This window comes from Coregonus clupeaformis, unplaced genomic scaffold, assembly GCF_020615455.1.
Source record: "Coregonus clupeaformis isolate EN_2021a unplaced genomic scaffold, ASM2061545v1 scaf1126, whole genome shotgun sequence".
NCBI classification, from domain to species: Eukaryota; Metazoa; Chordata; class Actinopteri; order Salmoniformes; family Salmonidae; genus Coregonus; species Coregonus clupeaformis.
In genome coordinates, this window is record NW_025534580.1 from 104315 (window position 1) to 121626 (window position 17312).

At 41.0% G+C, this 17312-nt stretch overlaps 1 long non-coding RNA gene across 1 annotated transcript; it reads right to left on the minus strand.

The window, feature by feature from the left end:
* Positions 1-6206, minus strand: LOC123486309. Its single transcript, XR_006659334.1, has 3 exons — positions 6078-6206; positions 718-978; positions 1-129 (listed from the first exon to the last, which is right to left on the minus strand). It is a non-coding gene; the product is annotated as an uncharacterized LOC123486309 (long non-coding RNA).
* Positions 6207-17312: the final 11106 nt, after the last annotated feature.

A 17312-nucleotide genomic window follows, 5' to 3' on the forward strand; every position in this document is an offset into this window, starting at 1 on the left:
TCCCTGGACAGTGGTAGGAGATTTGGTAATGATGTTGGGTTTGGTCTAATCCTGGTGGCTGGCTCCAGCTAACAGCAGCTGATGTGTTCTTCACTGAGTCAACAGTCAGCTGGTCTGGAGCAGGGATAACTAGTGGAAACACATTATTGTTAATGATACAGTTTAACTCCAGAAATATATTACAGGAGGAAAAGTAGAAAAGGCCGGCTTACAATTCCTTTTGATATGGAAAGAAATACGTTTAAAAAACAATAGAAGTCACACAACATTGGTTAGATTTGTAAAGTAACATAAATTAGGGGTTTCTGCTGTATTCATTTAGCAACGGTGCTGCTACATTGTCACCGCCACACCAATTTCTTTCAATATAAAGAATCCTGTGATTATAAATACTCTCCACAATAACAAGTGTTTTACACTAGTACTGATAAAGTTAAACCAAGCAGAGGCAGATCAACTACTTGATATATTGACTCACACTAATGGGAAGCGAGCAAGAATTCAGATACTATAAAAACTGTTAATGATTTCGGCACCAAACTGCATCATGAGATCCAGGGAATTCACCATGATATATTTCTCATCAGGGAAGATCCTGTACCTTTACATCCCATGCTGACACATGCTTTATGATTAGTTCATAGTTATTTTGATAACTAGTTAATGTTTAATCAACTTTGACACTAGATATAATACTTTAGTAGGGTACTTCCTTACCTGTGGTTAGGGTTGTTGACACAGGTTTACTTTGCTTTCCATTTTCCAGCACAGTGCAGACAGTGACAGAATACTGAGTCCCACATTGCAGGTCAGAGAGAGTGAGGCTGTGTGAAGATGTGGTAGTGTAGTGGGGTTTTATCCCTGGACAGTGGTAGGAGATCTGGTAATGATGTTGGGTTTGGTCCAATCCTGGTGGCTGGCTCCAGCTAACAGTACCTGATGTGGTGTCAACAGTTAACTGGTCCGGAGCAGGAGGTACTGAGGGAAAATAAATTGTCAGGGCTGTTGTTAATTTCTAGAAACTACAGAAGGAAAAGTAAAATAGTACTTGAAAAATCAAGGTCAGCTTGCAATTCATTTTGATATGGGAAGAAATAAGCTAAGGCAGAAGTCACACAACATAGGTTAGATTTGTAATGTAACAGAAATGAAGAGTTTCTGCTATATTCATTAAATTACATGAATTAAAAGAATGGTGTGATTATATAGTGGCTTGCGGAAGTATTCACCCCCCCCCTTGGCATTTTTCCTATTTTGTTGCCTTACAACCAAAAATTAAATTAGATTTTTTGGGGGTTTGTATCATTTGATTTACAAAACATGCCTACCACTGAAGAAGCAAAATATGTTTTATTGTGAAACAAACAAGAAATAAAACTTGCATAACTATTCACCCCCCAAAGTCAATACTTTGTAGAGCCACCTTGTAGAGCAATTACAGCTGCAAGTCTCTTGGGGTATGTCTCTATAAGCTTGGACCCTGGACAACACCCTGTCGTTCTCTGCTAACATCAAAGCGGTGACCCGATCCTGCAGGTGCATGCTCTACAACATTCGCAAAGTACGACCCTACCTTACACAGAAAGCGGCACAGGTCCTAATCCGGGCACTTGTCATCTCCCGTCTGGATTACTGCAACTCGCTGTTGGCTGGGCTCCATGCCTGTGCCATTAAACCCCTACAACTTATCCAGAACGCCGCAGCCCGTCTGGTGTTCGACCTTCCCAAGTTCTCTCATGTCACCCCACTCCTCCGCACACTCCACTGGCTTCCAGTTGAGGCTCGCATCTACTACAAGACCATGGTGCTTGCCTACGGAGCTGTGAGGGGAATGGCACCTCCTTCCCTTCAGGCTCTGATCAGACCCTACACCCAAACGAGGGCACTACGTTCATCCACCTCTGGCCTGTTAGCTCCCCTACCTCTGCGGAAGCACAGTTCCCGCTCAGCCCAGTCAAAGCAATTTGCTGCTCTGGCACCCCAATGGTGGAACAAGCTCCCCCACGACGCCAGGACAGCGGAGTCACTGACCACCTTCTGGAGGCACTTGAAACCCCACCTCTTTAAGGAATACCTGGGATAGGATAAAGTAATCCTTCTAACCCCCCCCCCCCTAAAAAAAAAAATTTGTAAAGTGGTTATCCCACTGGCTATAGGGTGAATGCACCAATTTGTAAGTCGCTCTGGATAAGAGCGTCTGCTAAATGACGTAATTGTAAATGTAAATGTATACTATATATAAAATGTATATTGAGGTCTGGGCTTTGACTAGGCCATTCCAAGACATTTAAATGTTTCCCCTTAAACCACTCGAGTGTTGCTTTAGCAGTATGCTTAGGGTTAAATTTACATTTACATTTTAGTCATTTAGCAGACGCTCTTATCCAGAGCGACTGTGGTAATCGAACCCAAAACCCTGGCGTTGCAAACGCCATGCTGGTTATACCTAGAGTACTTCTCCTGTCTTGTCCAGTGTCCTGTGTGAATTTAAGTATGCTCTCTCTAATTCTCTCGTTCTCTCTTCCTCTCTGAGAACCTGAGCCCTGGGACCATACGTCGGGACTATCGGGCATGCTGACACCTTGCTGTCCCCAGTCCGCCTGGCCTTGCTGCTGTTCCAGTTTCAACTGTTCTGCCTGCGGTTACGAAACCCCTACCTGTCCCAGACCTGCTGTTTTCGACTCTTAATGATCGGATATGAATTGCCAACTGAGAGACCTGAGCCCTAGGACCATACGTCGGGACTGCCGGCCGTGGTGACTCCTTGCTGTCCCCAGTCCGCCTGGCCTTGCTGCTATTCCAGTTTCAACTGTTCTGCCTGCGGTTATGGAACCCCTACCTGTCCCAGACCTGCTGTTTTTAAACTCTTAATGATCGGCTATGAAAAGCCAACTGAGATTTATTCCTGATTATTATTTGACCATGCTTGTCACTTATGAACATTTTTGAACATCTTGGCATGGTTCTGTTATAATCTCCACCCGGCACAGCCAGAAGAGGACTGGCCACCCCTCATAGCCTGGTTCCTCTCTAGGTTTCTTCCTAGGTTTTGGCCTTTCTAGGGAGTTTTTCCTAGCCACCGTGCTTCTACACCTGCATCACTAGCTGTTTGGGGTTTTAGGCTGGGTTTCTGTACAGCACTTCGAGATATCAGCTGATGTATGAAGGGCTATATAAAATAAAATTGATTGATTGATTGATGCTCTACCAACTGAGCTATATCCCTGCCGGCCATTCCCTCCCCTACCCTGGACGACGCTGGGCCAATGTCCTGTTGGAAGGTGAACCTCCGTCCCAGTCTTAAATCCCTGGAAGATTGAAACAGGTTTCCCTCAAGAAATTCCCTGTATTTAGCGCCATCAATCATTCCTTCAATTCTGACCAGTTTCCCAGTCCCTGCCGATGAAAAACATCCCCACAGCATGCTGCCACCACCATGCTTCACTGTGGGGATGCTGTTCTCTGGGTGATGAGAGGTATTGGGTTTGCGGCAGACATAGCGTTTTCCTTGATGACCAAAAAGCTCAATTTTAGTCTCATCTGACCAGAGTACCTTCTTCCATGTGTTTGGGGAGTCTCCCACATGTCTTTTGGCAAACACCAAATGTGTTTCCTTATTTTTTTCTTTAAGCAATGGCTTTTTTCTGACCACTCTTCCGTAAAGCCCAGCTCTGTGGAGTGTACGGCTTAAAGTGGTCCTATGGACAGATAGTCCAATCTCCGCTGTGGAGCTTTGCAGCTCCATCAGGGTTATCGTTGGTCTCTGTTGCCTCTCTGATTAATTCCCTCCTTGTCTGGTCCGTGAGTTTTGGTGGGCGGCCCTCTATTGGCAGGTTTGTTGTGGTGCCATATTCTTTCCATTTTTTTATAATGGATTTAATGGTGCTCTGTGGGATGTTCAAAGTTTCCGATATTTTTTTATAACCCAACCCCGATTTGTACTTCTCCACAACTTTGTCCCTGACCTGTTTGGAGAGCTCCTTGGTCTTCATGGTGCCGCTTGCTTGGTGGTGCTGCAGACTCTGGGACCTTTCAGAACAGGTGTATATATACTGAGATCATGTGACAGATCATGTGACACTTAAATAAAGTCCACCTGTGTGCAATCTAACTAATTATGTGATTTCTGAAGGTATTTGGTTGCACCATATCTTATTTAGGGACTTCATAGCAAAGGGAGTGAATACATATGCACATACCACTTTTCCGTTATTTATTTTCTATAATTTTTTTTTTTCATTTCACTTCACCAATTTGGACTATTTTGTGCATGTCCATTACATGAAATCCAAATCAATTTAAATTATAGGTTGTAATGCAACAAAATAGGAAAAACGGGGGATGAATACTGTTGCAAGGCACTGTAAATCATCTCCACAATAACAAGTGTTTAACACTGTACTACTGATAAAATTAAAGCAACCAGAGGCAGATCAACTCCTTGACTTAATGACTCACAGGAATGGAAGAAAGCATGAACTCAGATATTAGTGCATTCGCGAAGTATTCAGACCCCTTGACTTTTTCCACATTCTGTTACGTTACAGCCTTATTCTAAAATGAATTAAATTGTTTTTTTTCCCCTTGTCAATCTACACACAATATCCCATAATGACAAAGCAAAACCAGGTTTTTACAAATTTTAGCAAATGTATAAAATAAAATAAACGGAAATATCACATTTACATAAGTATTCAGCCCCTTTACTGAGTACTTTGTTGAAGCACCTTTGGCAGCGATTACAGCCTCAAGTCTTCTTGGGTATGACGCTACAAGCTTGGCACACCTGTATTTGGAGAGTTTCTCCCATTCTTTTTAGATCCTCTCAAGCTCTATCAGGTTGGATGGGGAGCGTCACTACACAGCTATTTTAAGGTCTCTCCAGAGATGTTTGATAGGGTTCAAGTCCGGGCTCTGGCTGGGACACTCAAGGACATTCAGAGACTTTTCCCGAAGCCACTCCCCAGTCTGAGGTCCTGAGCGCTCTGGAGCAGGTTTTCATCAAGGATCTTTCTGTACTTTGTTCCGTTAATCTCTCCCTCGATCCTGACTAGTCTCCCAGTCCCTGCCGCTGAAAACCATCCCCACAGCATGATGCTGCCACCACCATGCTTCACCGTACGGATGGTGCCAGGTTTCCTCCAGACGTGATGATTCGCATTCAGGCCAAATAGTTAAATCTTGGTTTCATCAGACCAGAGAATCTTGCTTTCATGTGCCTTTTACTGAGGAGTGGCTTCCGTCTGGCCACCCTACCATAAATGCCTGATTGGTGGAGTGCTGCAGAGATGGTGGTCTTTCTGGAAGGTTCTCCAATCTCTACAGAGGAACTCTGGAGCGCTTTCAGAGTGACCATCAGGTTCTCGGTCAACTACCTGACTAAGGCCCTTCTCCCCTGATTGCTCAGTTTTGGCCAGGTGGCCAGCTCTAGGAAGCGTCTTGGCGGTTCCAAACTTCTTCCATTTAAGAATGATGGAAGCCACTGTGTTCTTGGGGACCTTCAATGCAGCAGACATGTTTTGGTACCCTTCCCTAGATCTGTGCCTCGACACAATCCTGTTTCGGAGCTCTACGGTCAATTCCTTCCACCAAATGGCTTGGTTTTTGCTCTGACATGCACTGTCAACTGTGGGACCTTTTATATAGACAGGTGTGTGCCTTTCCAAATCATGTCCAATCAATTGAATTTACCACAGGTGAACTCCAATCAAGTTGTGGAAACATATCAAGGAGGATCAATGGAAACAGGATGCACCTGAGCTCAAGTTCAAGTCTCATAGCAAAGGGTCTGAATACTTTTTTATTTGTAATATATTTGCAACAAATTCTAATAACCAGTTTGTGTTTTGTCATTATGGGGTACTGTGTGTAGATTGATTAAACAAAATATATTTTATAATTTTTTTATTAAGGCTGTAATGTAACAAAATGTGGAAAAAGTTAAGGGGTCTGTATACTTTCAGAATGCACTGTATAAACAACGTTTATTGATTTCACTACCAAACTGCATTTCGAGATCTGAGGAATTCACATAGTCATTTTGATAACCAGAAATAATACTTAAATAGGGTACTTACCTGTGGTGAGGGTTGTTAACACCAGTTGACTTTGCTTTCCATTTTCCAACTCAGTGCAGACAGTGACAGAGTATTCAGTAGCAGGTTGCAGGTCAGAGAGAGTGATGCTGTGTGAAGATGTGGTAGTGATGTGTGGTTCTGTCCCTGGACAGCGGTAGGAGATCTGGTAATGATGTTGGGTTTGGTCCAATCCTGGTGGCTGGCTCCAGCTAACAGCAGCTGATGTGGTGTCCACTGAGTCAACATTCAGCTGCTCTGGAGCAGGAAGTACTAAGGGAAAATAAATACATTATTGTCAGGGCTACAGTTTAACTCCAGATATACACTGAGTTTACAAAACATTAAGGATATCTGCACTTTCCATGAAAGACTGACCAGGTGAATCCAGATGAAAGCTATGCTCCCTTATTGATGTCACTTGTTAAATCCTCTTCAATCAGTGTAGATGAAGGGGAGGAGACAGGTTAAAGGATTTTTAAGCCTTGAGACAATTGAGACATGGATTTTATACATGTGCCATTCAGAGGGTGAATGGGCAAGACAAAATATTTAAGTGCCTTTGAACGGAGTATGGTATGTGCCAGGAGCATAAATTTGGGTCAAGAACTGCGACGGTGCTGGTTTTTTCACACTCAACAGTTTCACGTGTGTATCAAGAATGGTCTACCACCCAATGGACATCCAGCCAACTTGACACAACTGTGGGAAGCATTGGAGTCAACATGGGCCAGCATCCCTGTGGAATTCAAAAATTGACTATGCAAATTAGCAAAAGCTGTGTGCATTAAGGAAATAGAAGCCTGGCTCAAATAGAAGCCTGTCTCTAAAAATCGCCTGTTGTGTCCAGTGATTCATGCAAATAAACACCTGGGCTATGATGCGTGCCTTTGAAACATCAACAATTTTAAGAAGTCTAAATGATTTAATATGCACCATCACAATAAATCAATGATTTATTTTAGGCAGGACTAAAGAAACATGATATGAAGAAAATGTATTTCGGAAGAACAGAAGAGTTGGCCTACTGTATATTATCTGGCTATGCACCATGCCATAGACTGTAGACTAGTTCATTTAGCAGACAAGATATGCTCAAGTCCCATGCAATTATTTTATAGTTAGAAGAATATAATTAAATTTATGTGAATAAAATAGAAAGGATATTTCTCCCAATCCAGAGCCCATGCGCATATGAAGTGGCTATGCTGAGCGTAAAAGTGATCATTTGAAACAGATCCTATATGCTAGATTTAAAGTTATTTGGCAACTTTAGTTGTGAATTACAGAAACCTTAGACTGTCTTACAAACTAAAACATATGGGCTGATGGGATTATAGGGACAGAGTGCAAGCAAAAAAAGCTTCAGGCTGCACACACTGTTCTCTCATCAAGTAATCACATTTTTACCCATCAGACTAGTCTCAATTTAATCTTGTCTTTACTATACTGAACAAAAATATGAACGCAAAATGTAAAGTGTTGGTCCCATGTTTCAGGAGCTGAAATAAAAGATCCCAGAAATGTTCCATACACACAAACAGCTTATTTCTCTCAAATTTGTTTACATCCCTGTTAGTGAGCATTTCTCCTTTGCCAAGATAATCCATCCACCTGACAGGTGTGGCATGTCAAGAAGCTGATTAAACAGCATGATCATTACACAGGTGCTGGGAACAATAAAAGGGCACTATAAAATGTGCAGTTTTGTCACAACACAATGCCACAGATGTCTCAAGTATTGAGGGATTGTGCAATTGGCATGCTGACTGCAGGACTGTCCACCAGAGATGTTGCCTGAGAATTTAATGTTCATATTTCTACCATAAGCCGTCTCCAACATTGTTTCAGAGAATTTGGCTGTACTTCCAACTGGCCTCACAACCACGCCAGCGCAGGACCTCCACATCCGGCTTCTTCACCTGCGGGATCGTCTGAGACCAGCCACCCGGTCTGTAATAAAGCCCTTTGTGGGGAAAAACTCATTCTGATTGGCTGGGCCTGGCTCCCCAGTGGGTGGGCCTAATCCATAGATTAGGGCCTAATGAATTTATTTCAATTTACAGATTATATTGTAAGAACTTTAACTCAGTAAAATTGTTTAAATTGTTGCATTTATATTTTTGTTGAGTATAATACGTAGCTGAGCAACCTCTGTCCAGTGAAGTCCACAAAGCATATTGCATGTACAGTAACAAGACCTACAGCATGGTCAAGCAAGTTAATGTTTAACATTTTAGGACCACTAAACAACTATTGATTTAGAAGCACAGAGAGTTACCGCAAGTTGCAAAGAAAACAGGAGCTGCATCCACTATTCCAGCACCATTTCAACTTCAACATCATCAAATCACCTCTGCTTAGTCGAATACAGTGACAACTAAAAGATACCAAAAAAAATGATTTTGTCCAATTAACGTAAGCTAAATATGATGTGGCTGTTGAAATGACTGTCCATGAGAATCCAAATAGGTCAGATCAGGTTTGCAATGAATAACTTCAATCAGACTCCCCAGTAGAGGGGGAAGGAAAGAACTAGGAGGGGTTAACAGCTCACGCCCTGTTGTAAATCAAAGGAGAACATTCAGGCTCTCCCTCTCAACATCCACCAAAGGAATGTCTGTTTCAACAGACCTTTTCCAGCTGAAACTTTAACACTTTCAAAAGCGAATACTGGAACAATATTTTGAATGTAGAATGTGGGGAATGGTCAGATGCGATCTATTGGACACTAAAGTCATTCTGTTTGTTATTTTGTGTTGTCATTAAACATTTTATAAAAGGAAATACTGTAACTTGGAAAGTATACCCACTACATGTACGAAGTGTCCATCATATGCGTTGTGCATGTAATATGAAACATGAAAGTATGTGTTTATTTATTTAGTCATTTAGCAGACGCTCTTATCTAGAGCGACTTACAGTTAAGTGAGTGCATAATTTTTTTTTTATACTGTTAAGAGGGATGTGATTTCAGAAGCTCTGAGAGATAATTGTTTTTCATAACTTTGCACAGTTACTAGTCACCTTCCCGAAGTGAGGTCAGAGAGCGTGTCAGCCTGACGGAACCGCCCCTTTCGAGCAGAGTGTATAAATGGGGGGGAAATAAATGAACATACTAGACCAGAAAAACGTGAAGCAGCCACTACATGTTTCAAATGGTTGGAACTTGGAATCTCAACACGATGTGAAGAAAATATACTCACCTCCCGGACAGTCACTGGTACGGCTGATTAGCTGTCCTAATTAAGGTCTCTTCGAAAGCGAATTTAAGTAGGACCATCTGCTAACCTGCTCAAACCACCGTATTACGCTACTCTCATCACCCCACTGGGGAACCATCGATACGGCTGGCTAGCCTATCTTCAAAGAAGCAACTTCAAGAGCGTATGGAAGGAAAATCAATTCTGTAGTTCTGTTCAGGACTACATGACAAGTCACCGGATACCGGACAACTACAGAGGAGAAAAACAGAAGACTTGTTGGAACCCTTTCGGACAATCAGAGACTTACAAGCGTGCCGCGAAAAGGCCCAACTACCTTTCCAAGGCGGCCCTGTCCACCGAGAGAGATACATGGCGAACCAGGCATATCAAAGAGGGCGGCGGTTCGTGTGCAAAGTATATGGTTACAGTAGAAGAGAGTAGTTTCCGAATGTGGCAATGTTAAGGGATTCTCTCCCTCTCTTCTTTAACAAGCATCAATGTTGTTGTCATTCCACTAGGGACCTGTTTTCATCACATTAAGTTTCCAGTCAATAACCGGTATAGTGGGTGTGTTTATCCTGTGTTCCCATTTAATTAGCTACTAAATAAATAAACTAATTTCTGTAGTACTGAATCATAAGTAAGGCTCGGGTTTTTGCAGATGAAAGGAGGTTATGACTGTTCAGGATAATGATATGATACGAGGTTATGATTAATACGTTGACTGTTTATAGATGTGATAGGTAAAGACCTTTTAGAGTTTAATTTGGGAGATGGTGACTCTTTATAGCACCGCTCTCGTGGTGCCCCAGATCCCTATGAGTTAATTGTTACATTATTAATTTAATCGGGTAACAATTAATCATAGTTGATTAGATAAATAACAGTCCTCAGATTAATGTTGAAGTCAAGTCACGACACTGTCCATGGTTCTGATATGAAGATGTTGAAAGGTCATGTAACTGTTTGTTACTGTACATGCAAGCCCTAGTTCTACGTTACATTTTAGCTCACCTCATTTTCAAAAAATTTAATAAAATGTTTATAGCCTTACAGGTGGAAAAGTACAAAAATCCAGGGCTTTTGATATGGGGAAAAAACGAAACAAATAAAAAAACATAACAGAACACTAACAACAAAACAAAAATGTGTATTTGTAATGTAACAACATCGTTGTAGTTAGTGGTAAAGAGACAATGAGCTGTAATTGGGGGAAGATCTCTTACTAGTGCAGATTGTTGTAGAGACAGGTTCACTCTGTTCCCCATTGTTCAACACAGTTGCAACACTAACAGTGTACTCGGTGCCAGGCTGCAGGTTTGAGAAGGTTTTGTGGCAGTCTTCAGTAATGGCTGTGAGGGGGTCTGTTCCTGGGATACAGTAGGATATGAGGAAGTGCTGTGGGACTTTCTCCATCCCTTCAGCCTTGGACCAGTGGAGAGTGAAGGAGGTTTCTTCCAAATGGTCTATCTTTAAATCTCTGGGTAGGACCACTGGAACTAAAATCAAGATTTGTTTAGAATAGAGGATGTGCTGTTTTTGACAGAGAGTCCAACAATGTCTCTAGGAATGAATGAATGATGTAGTCTGAATAAAAACACAAGTTAGCCTACTGTACCTGTGGATAGGGATGCTGAGACACATCTGCTTTGGCTTCCATCTTCTCCCTCTGTAGCCACGTTGAACTGGTACTTTTCACCAGGTTGGAGACTGCTTATTTCAAGATGATGCCCACCTTTCACTCTTGTTGAGCTTGTTTCACCGTCACACCCCCAGGTCACTCTGAATGTCTGTGGTCCTGTCAGCCCCTGAGGAGAACTCCAGCTCAGAGACACAGAATCTAATGTCAGCAACAGGACCTGGATGTCACCAGGAGGGGGCAGCACTGGTGAAGGAATAATGAGAGAGAAACAAACTTTATTGACAGTAAAATGACATAAACAAATGTGTATTATTCATCCCAGCAGTTAAGGGACAACAATTGATATCTTACTAAATATCCTCTTAAACTGAGATTTAAATTAAATAATATAGCTTGGGTCAGTTTATTACGTGTTTCCACATATACCTACCATCATCTGAGGCCAGCATTGTGTGATGGTCGCCAACACAACTCTTAAAGTGTGAGAACAAAATATGAATCAGTCATTTCTTTAAAAACACAGAACTTGTTACTTTGGTAAATGTACAACAGATATTTTAAAATCAAGATACATCAACTGCTTTTGACATACAGGAAACTGCCAACATAAAGGAAACACTTGAGTAAATGATGGAACAAAGTATTTAGAAAGCAGGTCCTTCCACACAGGTGTGGTTCCTGAGTTAATTAAGTGATTAAAACATCCCATCATGCTTAGGGCCATGTATAAAAATGCCCAGGTGCCCATTATTTTGGCTACCATGCCTAGACAAGATCTCAGTGACTTTGAAAGAGGGGTCTCAACGGAGCATAGGGCCTTTAAAGGATGTGTGTCTGTCGCCAGGGTGGAACACTTATATAGCAAACGCTCTTATCCAGAGCGACTTACAGTTAGTGAGTGCATACATTATTTTTTTATTTTTCATACTGGCCCCCCGTGGGAATCGAACCCACAACCCTGGTGTTGCAAATGCCATGCTCTACCAACTGAGCTACATCCCTGCCGGCCATTCCCTCCCCTACCCTGGACGACGCTGGGCCAATTGTGCGCCGCCCCATGGATCTCCCGGTCGCGGCCCGGCTACGACAGAGCCTGGATTCGAACCAGGATCTCTAGTGGCACAGCTAGCACTGCGATGCAGTGCCTTAGACCACTGCGCCACTCGGGAGGTCTACAATCAACAAAACACCAAATTATAGAATTTATTGTGTAAGAACTCCAATAGAGTTCCAGACCATTGTAGAATCTATGTCAAGGTGCATTGAAGCTGTTCTGGCAGCTCGTGGTGGCCCCAACGCCCTATTAAGATACTTTATTTAGGCAGATACCTGTATAATCATTTTACATTTACATTTTAGTCATTTAGCAGACGCTCTTATCCAGAGCGACTTACAGTTAGTGAGTGCATACTTTTTCATTTTCATACATATTCCTCCACAGCGTTCCGACTTATACGGGCACTGAAGTTCTCCTGAATGTTTTGCCACGGTGAAAGAAACAAGCACAATTGCACGTTTCATTGCATAAAAAAAAAAAAAGACATGTTCGGATAAAACACTGACGGTGCCTTTTCCAACTTGTTAGTAGGTGCATAATCCTAACAGGGTGGAAACTAACTGGGTGGACATTTGTTGGCTAAATTAGCCATAGATTTGTGAGTGATCAAGTTTGACCTAGCATAATGTTGGACCCTTGAACATGATTTTAACTTCTCTATCAAACATATTTTAACATTTTGAAATGTGGTTAATTTTCATGTAGCTTTAGAACATTGTTTTCCCACCAAAGAAATTATGATAATTCCTGAATGTGGGGTCATTGTAGGAAAGGGTGGTTTTCTTAAATGGAGATTTACAAACTAACAGGGTGGAAAGTGATATCAGGGTCACACATAACATCTTAAATACAATAATAATTAATAAAAAAACATTATTGATGAGAGAATTTAACTTGGACTATAAAATAATGAAGAAAGATTAAATATTTTATGTCTTATATTTCTTGTGGAAATTGATGAATAACACCCGGGGACATGGCAAAAACACCAACATCCACTGAAGAAAAGTGTTCAAAATACATACACTTCCCTTTCAAGATCCATATTTTTGTGTTTTTAAGGACGGCGGACCTTATATTTAAAGCCTTTTGGAATCCACATGTTAAACTAAATAAGAATTGATATTTCCTGGAGACAGAAAACGCACCGCATTGTAGAAATGATCCAGGCCTAGGCTGGACACCAATTCGACCTAACCTGATACAGTTTGTCTAATTGACGTCAAAAGATAATTTCCTTTTGCATTTAAGTTAACCCTAACCCGTTTCCTAACCTTAACCTTAATTATCCTAACTTGCTGCATAATTTATCCTAACTAACCTGCTACGAAAAGTCAAACCTGGTCATTTCTGACAAATGGTATCCCTTCTAGCCCAAACGCCCCAACCATAGAGAATGATAGAGGCCTCTAGCGGCCAAAAGGCCACGTTAGAATGGGCAGCGCCATTGAGGGATGCCATCATATTAATGTAGTCAACTGGGTGGGACTTCCAACATCACTGGCTGAAGAAGAAAATGTACTCCTTTAAAATGGAGATAGCCTCATCGGCTCTGCCCAAGCTATCAGAGATGCTAAATAGAACAGATACAAGGGGGAGTCCTCTATCTAGCTCTATGGTTCCAACTTAAACCGAAGGTGGTCGCGTTTTTACGCGTCCATGTTGTCCGGTTTGACTTGGTGCAGCTGCGACGGGAAGTCATAGGCCATGTCTGAAATCTGTATTGCCCACTACATAGTGTACTAATCGTAATACATACTATTTCGAAAGTACTGTTTTGTAAAAATGAATGCACTAAGTACACTGCATCCCCTCAGCTAATAACCATCTGTCAAACAACGGAATCTTCAAAGACGATTATCTTCCTTAAGTGTGGAGCGAATTCTACCAAAGCCGAAATGAGTACAAAATCCTAGTAGTTAAAGCACTCAATTTTCGAAATGTTACATTATTTTCGAAATTTCACATAATATAAAAAACGGACTATTTTCGCATACCTAAAATTAAACGCAAGTATTCGGACACAACCACTGTAAAAATGTACCGCAAGTCAATTAGGCCTACAGAGCACTCATCGACATGACCACCTATCAAAGTTTGAAAGAAATACACTGTATAGACACGATTGTCTATTGTTTCTTTCAACATCAGCATGTATTATTTTAGGATAAATATATCAATATATCAGCTTAATAGATTACATCGTAGCGTCAGATCGCTGTGTAAAAGACAACACCTTTCGTAGACTTCCTTGTGCGCACTCCGCAGTAGTGGGTCTAGTTGGGTATTTGATATTTTTACCTGCCATTTATTAGAAAGAGAAGTTAAAAACCGGGCCTTATTATGATCACGTTTTGTTGGGATAAATAAGAATTGACTGCTAAAGAATCTTACACCTGACTTATTTAATACAAATATTAACCTACCATTTCTCCTGCTGTCGACAAGTCTCTGGTAAAGCCACGTAAAAGAGTTGTCGAATGGACTTTCCTCTTCTTCTTTGGTATAATGGCATTCGCAACAATTGTATCTGCATTCCGCCACCTACTGTACATGTGGATAACACCCCCCCCCCCGTAAAAATACAACAGGTCTACGTTTTCTAAGAGACAGAGGATTTAGCTTCGTGTTGTCAAACATTGATAGTGTAAAATTAATTTAAAACATCTAGAAAAAACAACACATCTGATAAATCTTGGCATTGGCATACGCCGCAAACTCTATTTTAAATATTTATTCTCCATTAAAATATTTGATCAAGTTGAAATGTCTTCAACTATTGGTTAAATGGTGTTAACATACAGACATACAAACGAATATAGACCAGAAAACATCCAGTATTCTTATTAGCTTTTTGTCATCCCTGTGACAGTTGTAATCACTCCTTTGTTCCTATAGGTGGAAGCAGAGGACTTTGTGGATCTGATGGTCCTAAATGTTCAGAAAGCAGACATGATAAGAGTGAAGGAGCTCATGGATGATTTCAAAGCGGTACAGAGTCCCAATATTCATTAAATTCAATGTGTTTATGATATAACGAGATTGGTCACAGATATAAAATTACATAATTGATTTTCTCTCAACCCGTTATTTTCTACACTTTTCTCCCTCTCTCTTTCATCTCTTTCTCTCCCTCCATCCTTTTACTTTCCATTCCCTCTCTGTGTTCATACTTATTGTAGTTTATTTGGGAACAATCACCACAATTAGAAATAATGTTCATTTAATGAGTTGTATTTATTTTTTATGTCTTCATTTATTTTCCTATAAACAATTGTTATTTTAAAAAGTACTTAATGATAAATCGTGTACATCTTTGTGTAATGTTTAGCAGATGAGTCGAGATATGTTGCATGTTTCTATAATAAAAGAATACTGAGATTTTAAAAATAAATCAGAAGTCATTCTTTACATGTTCTTTGACAAAGATGCAATACACTTTTCTCTCCCATACTGTATAGTTGTGTCATTATGTTTATGTGAATGAGTCCTTGCAGCAATAATCAGTATATTCAAACAGGTCAATGATTGCAGTGCTATAATTCCAGAAAGTATTCATACCCCTTGACTTATTCCACACTTTGTTGTATTACAGCCTGAATTCAAAATAAATTAAATTGTTTTTTTTCTCTCACCCATCTACACACAAAACCCCATAATGACAAAGTGAAAACATGTTTTTAGAAATGTTTGCATATTTATTGAAAATGAAACACAGAAATATCTAATTTACATAAGTATTAACACCCCTGAGTCAATACGTGTTAGAATCACCTTTAGCAGCGATTACAACTGTGAGTATTTCTGGGTAGGTCACCAAGAGCTTTGCACACCTGCATTGTACAATATTTGCACATTATTCTTTAAAAAAATTATTCAAGCTCTGTCAAGTTGGTTGTTGATAATTGCTGGACAGCCATTTTCGAGTCTTGCCATAGATTTTCAAGCCAATTTAAGCCAAAACTGTAACTAGGCAACTCGGGAACATTCAGTGGCATCTTGGTAAACAATTACAGTGTATTTGACCTTGTGTTTTAGGTTATTTTCCTGCTGAATGGTGAATCTGTCTATTAGTGTTTGTTGGATAGCAGACAACCAGGTTTTCTTCTAGGATTTTGCCTGTGATATAGCTGTATTCCATTTCTTTTTATCCTAAAAATCTCTGTACTTCTTTGCCGATGACAAGGATACCCATAACATGATGCAGCTACCCCCATGCTTGAAAATATGAAGAGTGGTATACAGTTACAGTGGGGGAAAAAAGTATTTAGTCAGCCACCAATTGTGCAAGTTCTCCCACTTAAAAAGATGAGAGAGGCCTGTAATTTTCATCGTAGGTACAAGTCAACTATGACAGACAAAATGAGAAGAAAAATCCAGAAAATCACATTGTAGGATTTTTAATGAATTTATTTGCAAATCATGGTGGGAAATAAATATTTGGTTAATAACAAAGGTTTCTCATTACTTTGTTATATACCCTTTGTTGGCAATGACACAGGTCAAACGTTTTCTGTACGTCTTCACAAGGTTTTCACACACTGTTGCTGGTATTTTGGCCCATTCCTCCAAGCAGATCTCCTCTAGAGCAGTGATGTTTTTGGGCTGTCACTGGGCAACACAGACTTTCAACTCCCTCCAAAGATTTTCTATGGGGTTGAGATCTGGAGACTGGCTAGGCCACTCCAGGACCTTGAAATGCTTCTTACGAAGTCACTCCTTCGTTGCCCGGGGCGGTGTGTTTGGGATCATTGTCATGCTGAAAGACCCAGCCACGTTTCATCTTCAATGCCCTTGCTGATGGAAGGAGGTTTTCACTCAAAACCTCACGATACATGGCCCCATTCATTCTTTCCTTTACACGGATCAGTCGTCCTGGTCCCTTTGCAGAAAAACAGCCCCAAAGCATGATGTTTCCACCCCCATGCTTCACAGTAGGTATGATGTTCTTTGGATGCAACTCAGCATTCTTTGTCCTCCAAACACGACTGAGTTGAGTTTTTACCAAAAAGTTCTATTTTGGTTTCATCTGACCATATGACATTCTCCCAATCCTCTTCTGGATCATCCAAATGCACTCTAGCAAACTTCAGACGGGCCTGGACATGTACTGGCTTAAGCAGGGGGACACGTCTGACACTGCAGGATTTGAGTCCCTGGCGGCGTAGTGTGTTACTGATGGTAGGCTTTTTTTACTTTGGTCCCAGCTCTCTGCAGGTCATTCACTAGGTCCCCCCGTGTGGTTCTGGGATTTTTGCTCACCGTTCTCGTGATCATTTTGACCCCACGGGGTGAGATCTTGCGTGGAGCCCCAGATCGAGGGAGATTATCAG